A 9,378-nucleotide genomic window follows, 5' to 3' on the forward strand; every position below is an offset into this window, starting at 1 on the left:
TAGACTTTCAGAAGCCATTTTACCAACATGAATAAAACCCAAAGACTGAGTAATCTTTGTCCTCCCTTCCTTGGGAGAGAGCTAAGCATATTTAAACATGTTTATTAGAGGCTATAAGATGTGTTGAGAGAACAGTGGGCTAAGGGTCATATTACATAACTTATACCCCTTACCAACTGTGTATATTTGACTGAAGAGGAGAATAGCTATCTCTTACACATAGGTGTTAATATCAACAGCAGGCTACAGAGAAGCTGAACTATCAAACTCAGGAGATAGCCAGATGGTCCATTTAAAGAATGCAACAAAACCATTGCGAAGGGGAAAGTTTTAAAGTTTTGCCCAGTCACCTGTTGGATAACACAAAGAGTTACTGTCTGACCTGGGGAAAGAAGACTCCCCAACAAAGATAATTCCAATCTACTTGGTGAGGGTTTGAGAGCTAACAGTAGACACTATTTAGTACTAGTTAGACACCTCTAGTCTAAGTAAGTAGACTTAACGAGCTTCACAACAAAGCTTAACAACGTTCACAGCATAACTATCATACACAAAGAACCTATCACAGCGCCTGGTACCCAGCAGCCTCAAATATCAGTTGAATTAATAAACCTCGGGCAAGTTGCTTAAAGGGCTCATAAAAAAATAGGAATAATAACTGTACCTATCTTATAAGTTTATGGAGAAGTTTAAATAAGTGTTGGTTAAAAGTTTAAAAGTCTGAATGCAATTTATTATCCTTGCTTCCATAAGAATGCTTACTGAATTTTAAAAATTAAATTTGTTGGCTAATTTTTACGTAATATAACCTAAAGTCAATACCGTCCTCTTCTTCCACTTTTATCACAAGTCTGAAACTGCAGAGGATGTGGTAATTAGCAGCACTTATAATAGTCTTTATTGTCACTGAATTTAAATTTCCAAACCACATAGCGATTGAATTCCTAAATGTTGTCTTCAATATTGTGAGCAACTTCTCTTTCAATCTACTATTAAATGGAGTGATTTTGCATTGGTACATATATATATTTGAGGAATTTTAGTTCTATATATCTGTTCTCCTCTTGGTTATGTGAAAGGTAAAGTACTAGCACTACAATGTGTTGTACATTTATCTTCAGTAAGTCAGCTGGTTGACACTTAATACCCCAACATAGTTATTACCTTTGAAATCTCTGTACAGCTAGGATGCTCCCTGGTACTTAATATCTTAGGATTAAGCTATTATGAAAGCCCCATAATTTTTCCTTTGCCTCTGGTCTCTTCCTCATCAAATCTGTCTTCTGAACTCAGGTCAAAGTGACTTACCATAACAATAGGCAAACAAAAACAAACAAGTGTTAATTCCCTACCCCCAAATCTCCTATAGATCCCCATTGACTACAATATAAAAACTAACCTTCTCATGTAATGTAAAAGACACAGTAAATCTATTTCTGGCCTAACACCTCAGGCTTACTCTTGCCTGCTCAAAACTTTTGCTCTTGTTGCCTCAATTCTTTTTACACAACTATCATCTTCTGCAGTTTCTGATCACTCCATTTCAAATTACAACCCACCCTCTACACTTCCTATCAGATACTGACATCCTAAGTGTATTCACACACCCACACACAAACACACACGCACATAAACACCACCATCATCCACTTACAAGGTTCTCAAGACCGAATCATCTCTGGTACCTGAAATATAATAAATGCTCAATAAATAAATATTTGCTGAATAAATGAATAAGTATCAGGCCATATACCTCAATGTTTTTACCTTAATCTTCACATTTCTAAAAATATAATTATTTGCCCCAAGCATGCCATGTTCTCTCATTCCTTGAGGACTTGTACATGCACTTTATGTAAAAATCCTCCCTCCATTCCATTAACATGGATTCTATTCATTTATGTGCAAGTATTTATTGTATGTCTATTATGTGACAGGCACAGTGCCTGGTACTGGGAATATAGCCATCACTAATATAGATAAGGTCCCTGCCCTCATGAGGCCACTATTCTATTAGGGAGATGATAGCTATTAAACATGTGAAAAAATAAACCACTTATTTATTGATTGTGACAGCTACTACAAAAGAAATAAAGAGAGTGATACAATAGAAAGTAAATGGGCAATGGAAAGAGTTAAGAATTTACATGGACACTCAAGGTGGTTACTTGTGAAGGAGATATTGACATTAAGACCTGAAAGTTGAGAAAGATGCAGCCTTATGGAAGGAAGAAAGGAACTGTGTCACGTGGAAAGGAGATGGACTACACAAAAGTCCTGAGATAGCAAAAAGTTAGATTTATATTAAAGAAACTGTTACATGGTCCCTCAGGCTGATTTAAATCTTCCTCTGGGCGCACATTTTACCTTATATATTAGAAAATTACATAATATTATAATGTATTTTTCTCTTTACAAGACAGCAAGCTCTTTGAAGATAGTGACCAGTCCTTTTTTATTTTTTAAGTGGGAAAGGCAATTTTAGTAACAATTCAAAATTCAGAAGCCATAACGGAGAAAAGAACATTTAGAAATAAAATTATATAAAAATAAAAGTATATGGAAAAAACCACCATACGCAATAGCAAGTGACAACACACAGGGAATACATAGATAAATTGTGAAAACATGGACAAAAAGTTAATTCCCTTATTTTATGTTAGGAAAAGTCCAAGAACCTTACAGAAAGGAGTTCAAATGATGTTGTAAGCTTTTAACACTTATGAGACAAAAGCTGTATTTACTCAATCATTAAAGCAACCTCACAATATAGGTACTATTATTATCATTTATTCATCAGGAACCTAAGGTGCAGAGAGGTTAAGTAACTTGCCCAAGGTTACCCAGCTTATGGGGGACAGAGTGACCATGTCCTTTTATCCTTGTGTCGGTAGGCCTAGCACAGTGTCTAGTACATAGAACACAAATGATAATTGAATGAATGAATGGGGGTAAGAGGAGCTAAGAGAACAGGGAAGAATCGTAGTATCAGAACTATGGTAGCTTCCAATCTTCTTGTGGGATCTGGATATTTAAGAATATGCATAGATTTTGATCAAAATCCCTAAGACCAATAGATGTCTTACTAAAACTCTAAACTGCTGTAAATTTTCCAGTTGCTCAAAGTCAGTATGTGACTTATTTTGCTCCAGCCTGCATGAATACCAAAAAAATAAATAAATGTTCTCTTTTTCTCTAGTCCTTGAGCTGCAAATTGGCCAAACAAGTCTTACTTTATAATCAGAAAAACTGAAAGACTACATTTTAAACAGATGGGAGCATTCATTTATAAGTCCAAATGTTCATCTTAATGTAAATTTTGGAGGATATTTGTATGATTCTTTATTCTGTTATTTTTTGTTTCTTTAAAGAATATTTGATGTAGGTGGACAGAGATCTGAGAGAAAGAAATGGATTCACTACTTGAAGGAGTTACATGAATTATATTTTGTGCTGCACTCGTGCCTATGACATGGTCTTGGTGGAAGATGAAGAAGTGGTAAGTGTAAAAGGAAAACACGGTCAAGGTAAAAAATAAGCAGTTGTGCTTTCCAATATGAATACCCCATTTCCCAACTCAGTTAAGACCTTCCAAAGACAGATGTTATTTCTAGATCCTTGTTCATAATGCCCACCATTAATATCTTGCAAATAACAATCCTACACATTTTCATCTTTTATACCTAATAGAACAGAACAGAATGCATGAAAGCCTTCACCTTTTCAACATTATCTGTAATCACAAGTACTTTGCAACCACCTCCAGTGTCCTGTTTCTCAATAAAAAAGATCTCTTTCAAGAAAAAGTAACCGGGCTTCCCTGGTGGTGCAGTGGTTGAGAATCTGCCTGCCAAAGCAGGGGACACGGGTTCGAGCCCTGGTCTGGGAGGATCCCACATGCCGTGGAGCGAGTAGGCCCGTGAGCCACAACTGCTGAGCCTGCGCGTCTGGAGCCTGTGCTCTGTAACAGGAGAGGCCGCGATAGTGAGAGGCCCGCGCACCGCGATGAAGAGTGGCCCCTGCTTGCCGCAACTAGAGAAAGCCCTCGCACAGAAACGAAGACCCAACACACCCAAAAATAAATAAATTTTAAAAATATATACATTCTATCATGAAGACTGTGATGTGCATTCTATTTAAAAAAAAAAAAAAAAAAGGAAAAGAAAAAGTAACCAAAGTGCCTCTTAGTATCTGCTTTCCGGAGTACAGTGGTAAGATACTTTTCTTTTAATTCCATAGTAGTAAAATTTTGTATAGAGATACATTTTTTCTATCTGGATCTTGATGTGTAATATTTAGGAGGTTGAGGCTTATTATACTTTTTTGAGTCATGTATATGATCCAACCTGGGAAGAATCTTACAAATAAAGAGGAAACCCTCTCTACACTGCCTGCATTAAAGCAAAGCTTTAATGAATAAAGGGGAGGTGGTTAGATAGACCAGGGTTGCTACTCTATGTAATGTATAATGACATTGCAAACTATATTATCTTAAACATTATAATAGGAGTGTAAATTGTATTCCAAATTGGCATTTTTTTATATATTTCCTAATGAAACCTTGTAATGTTGCACTGGACCTCAGTGGCTCTTCAAAGTCAGAATTAAGTTTCCGGAGGAATAGCTTGAATGAATGAGAAGAGTGACATCTATTTTTCCAATTTTCCTAGCTCCTAGAGTTTTAGTACTGACCCTCTTAGCCAATGACTATAAATGTCAGTTTCTCTAAAAGGGTTGTGTTTCTTTTGGAGACTTTTTTTTTCTTTTTGGTAAATAGTTACATGCCCTGTTGTTAATGAAATTGTGTAAGATGGAAATATTTATGATTTAAACACAAATATAAACCCAATGTCACCACTTAAGATATGTGGGTAGCCCAGATATGCCAGGGGTGTTGAATTGTGTCAAAGTAGCTGTTTGTGCTCATCTGTAATGAGTACTTATATTTTTCTTATTTGCAAACATTAATTATGTTTACATATTTATCATATGATTGAATATAATCATGCTTCTGTACTGAATGTTACCAATTAAATATAGAATCATAATTCAGGGCTGTATGTTTTCTTTTAAGTAATCATCTTTATTTCTCAGAGCAATTTTTAGCTTATGAAAAAAATAAACAGAAAAAACAGTTTCTACATACTCCCTCTCTGGCCAGCTCCCACAATTTCCCCTATTATAAACATCCGGAAGTGGTGTGGTACATTTGCTACAATTGATGAACAGATATTGTTGTATTATTAACTGAAGTCCGTATTTTAGGTTAGGGTTAACTCTTTGTGTTGCACAGTTCAATGGGTTATGCCAAAGTCATGTCAATGTACCCACCATTACAGCGTTATACAAAATAGTTTCACTGCCCTAAAAATGCCTGTGCTCCACATCTTCCCTGCCCTCAACCCTTGAAACCATTCATCTTTTTACTATTTCTGTAGTTTTGCCCTTCCCAGAATGTCATAGAGCTGAAATCATACAGTAAGCGCCTCTCACTTTTTGGCTTTCATTCACACAATTCTTCGTCTCTCCTAGCTATCCCTCAAGGTCCAGCTCAAATACCAACTAATTATGTAGTCCACTCATCTATAATTTCCATTCTTTTCTTCTTTTATTTCATATTAATACCCATGCACACAACACATGCACACATTTACATGCATAAACTTTGACATATATACGGGCTTTTTTACTCACTCACTTTGTTATATAAATATATTAGTGTTTCTACTCTACTGTGAGCTTTTTGATGCAGAGGTTACATTTTAGCCACCTGAAGCCCCCAGGGAGGTAAGCACAGTTCCCAGCACAAAGTAGATGTTGTGTAAACCTCTGATAATTAACCATTGCCATTTTGATTTTTCAATCCTGAGAACATCAAATAGCACACAAAGTAAAATCCTAAAACTTATTGATATTACTAATAATTTTACGCTTTTTAAATGCAGTTAAAGTTTACTTCTTTAATTTTTTTTTAACAAGGTCCAAATACACTTGAAGATGCAAGGAACTACATCAAGAACCAGTTTCTAGACCTGAATTTAAAAAAAGGTAAGGAAATTTATTCCCACATGACCTGTGCTACAGATACTCAAAATGTCAAGTTCGCGTTTGACACCGTTACAGATATAATAAAGAGAATCTGAAAGACTGTAGGCTCTTCTAATCAATCCTTTTTTCTTCCACTCTTGCTCATGTACACTTTTCAATACATAAAAGGTGCTGTGTGATGTGTTTAGTTCTAATAGATATTAACTTGTATGACTAGTGTTGTATGGCAAAATTTTTCACACAAAAATTTTAGTGTGTTGTCACCTGCATGTGGATAAGTTTTGATTTCTCTGAGATATTAAGGATTGGGGTGTCTTTGATGTCCTCAGTTCTGAAAACTGATACCTTTTGGTAACACGATAACTGTACATATCAGTGACACTGAATTTGCTTGGAAGTAAATTCTGCACTGTGGCCTATTTTTAATGATAGAGCAATGGGAAAGAAAGCAAGATATTCCATATTACTTCCACTGGCCAGAATTTGAGAGGCATTCATTTTTGCTGATAATGTAACCATGCCTGTAACTGTAGAAACTATTCAAAGATGATACATGTGGTGTTTTACTGGTGTTTATTTTATTGAAGACTCCTATTCAGCCACCTGCAAATGCAATGTTCACTATACATGTACCTGTTGATGGAAATTACATATGCAAAAGAAATGCATCCAATTTTTATTTGCTACTTTTCCTTAGAAAAAAATCATTGATGCTGAATTTACCTTTAGAATTGAGGATTTCAATAATATATTTTTGTACCAATCTGACTGAAAATAGGGGACCACCTGTGGTCAAGAACACAGTGTAAGGCTGCTCAGGCTGAACAAAGTCCTCAATGGAGCACTCGTTTCCTACATTTTATTCCAGAGCAGCATGAAACATTATTGTAATTGATGGTTTGGGGACAATAAATCGAGACCTCAAGAGAAAAAAATAATTCAACGTCTTAGCACTAGTGTGTTTTAGCTTTGTGAATAAGAAGTAGGAAGTAAGAGTGAGTAATTAGGAGACTTTTTTAAAAGAGAAACATTGAACTTCTTGTTAGTAGTGTATTGTGCTGTCCAAACGTTACACCGGATGCTAGTGGTCAAAGCCTACTCTTTAAAAGCTAATTTGGTGCTTTACAAATAAAATCATTATTTATAAACAGAAAAGATGACTTTTTCTTTTTTTAAAGTGTGCACTATTTACAACATATACTTTTTAAGCACGTCTGATATCATTTACTCTCTCCACTTGCAGAATGTGATATATAAATCAGAATAGGAGATCAGTGCTTAAGATCTATAACTTCTTTGAAAAGAGAGCTAATTAGGTTAGTGTAACTAGATGAGATGAAAGGAACATAAATTAAGCAATTTGCGAATCTGTAGCTCAGGCGGATTTAGGTAGCCCTGTCTCAGTGTCACTACTTCACTGTTCTGTAACACATTTCCATTCTAAACATGCAAGAATGATCACCATTCAATCAGTAACCTTGACTAGAGTGTTTTTGGCTTTATTTTCAAGAACACAGGAGTTATTAACAAATAGTCAAATAAAAACGTTACTATAGTAAGAACAATTAATTTGATATTTCTTTGCAAAATATAAGTTATTAAGGAGCCTAAGATACCAAAGACAAAAAGTGTACGAGAAAATATTTAGTTCAGGTATTCAATAAATTTTTCTGGCTAAGACCCATTATCTATATGACAACAACCCAACATTTTGCTAGGAGCTAGTCAATGCTTTGAGATCTTAAGATTAGAAATTCTGTTATTTCATCCATTGCTTTGTTTTTGTTCTCCTGCTTTAATCTGTTTTCCGCTAACAGTGTGAAAAGAATGTTCCAGAAAAGAATATTTTTTGAAATACTACTATTATAACTTAGATTTTGACTCTGACTTACCTTTAGGGTTCCTCTTTTAGATAACATGGGTAGAAAGGGTGAGGTCAGAAATGGTCTTTTAAAAATACATAACTCACTTCAATCTTTGCAAAAATTAACAGGCATCAGTATGTATTTATGAATATTGTTCTCTGAGAACTTTAAAAAATGTTAAATTACCAAACTAAAATTAGAGGTCAGTTTGGATTATTTATAAAAAAAAAAAAACTGTTCAATTCCTTCCAATCCTAGAATTGAACTTTAAAAAACTTTTCTTCACAATCAAAAATAGTTGCTATGCTAAACGACAACTTTAATTAAGAGAAAGTTTTAGTTGGAAAATATAAATGTTTCCATTATTTCTTTAATGATTGCACTCCTTAAAAATTGAGTCTATTTCTGATTTTACTTTTTAAATTTTTTAATAAAAAAGGGGTTGGAGTGGATACACAGCATTTTGGGTTAATTAAAGAAAGCAGCAAAATGGGAAATATGGGAAGATACACTTCAGCTGGAAGAAACTCACCCTGAGACCAGAAATGTTAAAGTTGGTTAGAATCAAAGCATCTGTTTCTGGGGGTGTAGTCAAGATGGCGTACTAGGAGGATGCAGAATGTGCGTCTCCTCACCACTAGGGCACCTAAGGGGATGGGAGGAACCCCCAGTGACCGGATAGGACGTGGGGCGTGGGGAGTGAGGGGGGAGGAGAAGTGGAAGCAGGACGGGACTGGCACCCCTGAGGGGCAGCTCGGGGAGGGGGAGGGGAAGGGATCCCACTCCCAAAGGGGGATGGTGGGGGGGACCATTGGGAGGGCAGAGGATCAAAAGGGAGTGTGGCCAGGTTTCCCCTGCCCACTTGGACCCCCAGGAACTTGTTGAGATCCCAGGCCTGATCCTCTGCCCACCTAGGCCCCCTCCAGCCAGCAGGTCCTGAGGGAGTGGGAGGGAGGGAAGGGGGAGCAAAAGTAAAGGCCGGACCTCCAGGACAGCACCCCTGAGGGGCGGCTGTGGGAGAGGAGGAGTTCCTACACCCAGCGGGACCCATCCACGGTTAGGGGTCCAGCAGCAGCAGCAATGGGGGAGACCCTGGGGGAGACGGTGGGGGAGGGGCATGAAGGAATGGAAGGGAATGGGGTCAATGCTTTCCCTGTCCACATAGGCATCAGGGAGCCTGTTGGGCTCCTGGGCCTAATCCTCTGCCCTCGAGCCTCCCTCCTGCTGCACAGAACCCAAGCCCCACCCCTACACCCCCACCCAGGGCCCTACCTCTACACTCGGAGACCCCCTGTGAGACCCCCTCCAACGAGCTGGGCCTAAACCCCACCCACACACCCTCACTCAGGGCCCTATGTCCAAATTCCGGAACTCCACACTCCAGAGGCCCTCCTTTCCCCTTCTGCACAGGTCCTAAGCAGAGGCCCCACCCCATGCTTGCACGTGGCCCCACCTAGGACCCCGG

The 9,378-nt window shown here is 37.6% G+C and overlaps 1 pseudogene; it reads left to right on the plus strand.

Moving 5' to 3' along the window:
- Nucleotides 1–6,163, plus strand: part of LOC103010126 (guanine nucleotide-binding protein G(t) subunit alpha-3-like) — a 44,945-nt pseudogene extending 38,782 nt beyond the window's left edge.
- The last annotated feature ends 3,215 nt before the right edge of the window (nucleotides 6,164–9,378 follow it).

The sequence above is a fragment of the Balaenoptera acutorostrata genome, chromosome 7 (genome assembly GCF_949987535.1).
Source record: "Balaenoptera acutorostrata chromosome 7, mBalAcu1.1, whole genome shotgun sequence".
Taxonomy (NCBI): domain Eukaryota; kingdom Metazoa; phylum Chordata; class Mammalia; order Artiodactyla; family Balaenopteridae; genus Balaenoptera; species Balaenoptera acutorostrata.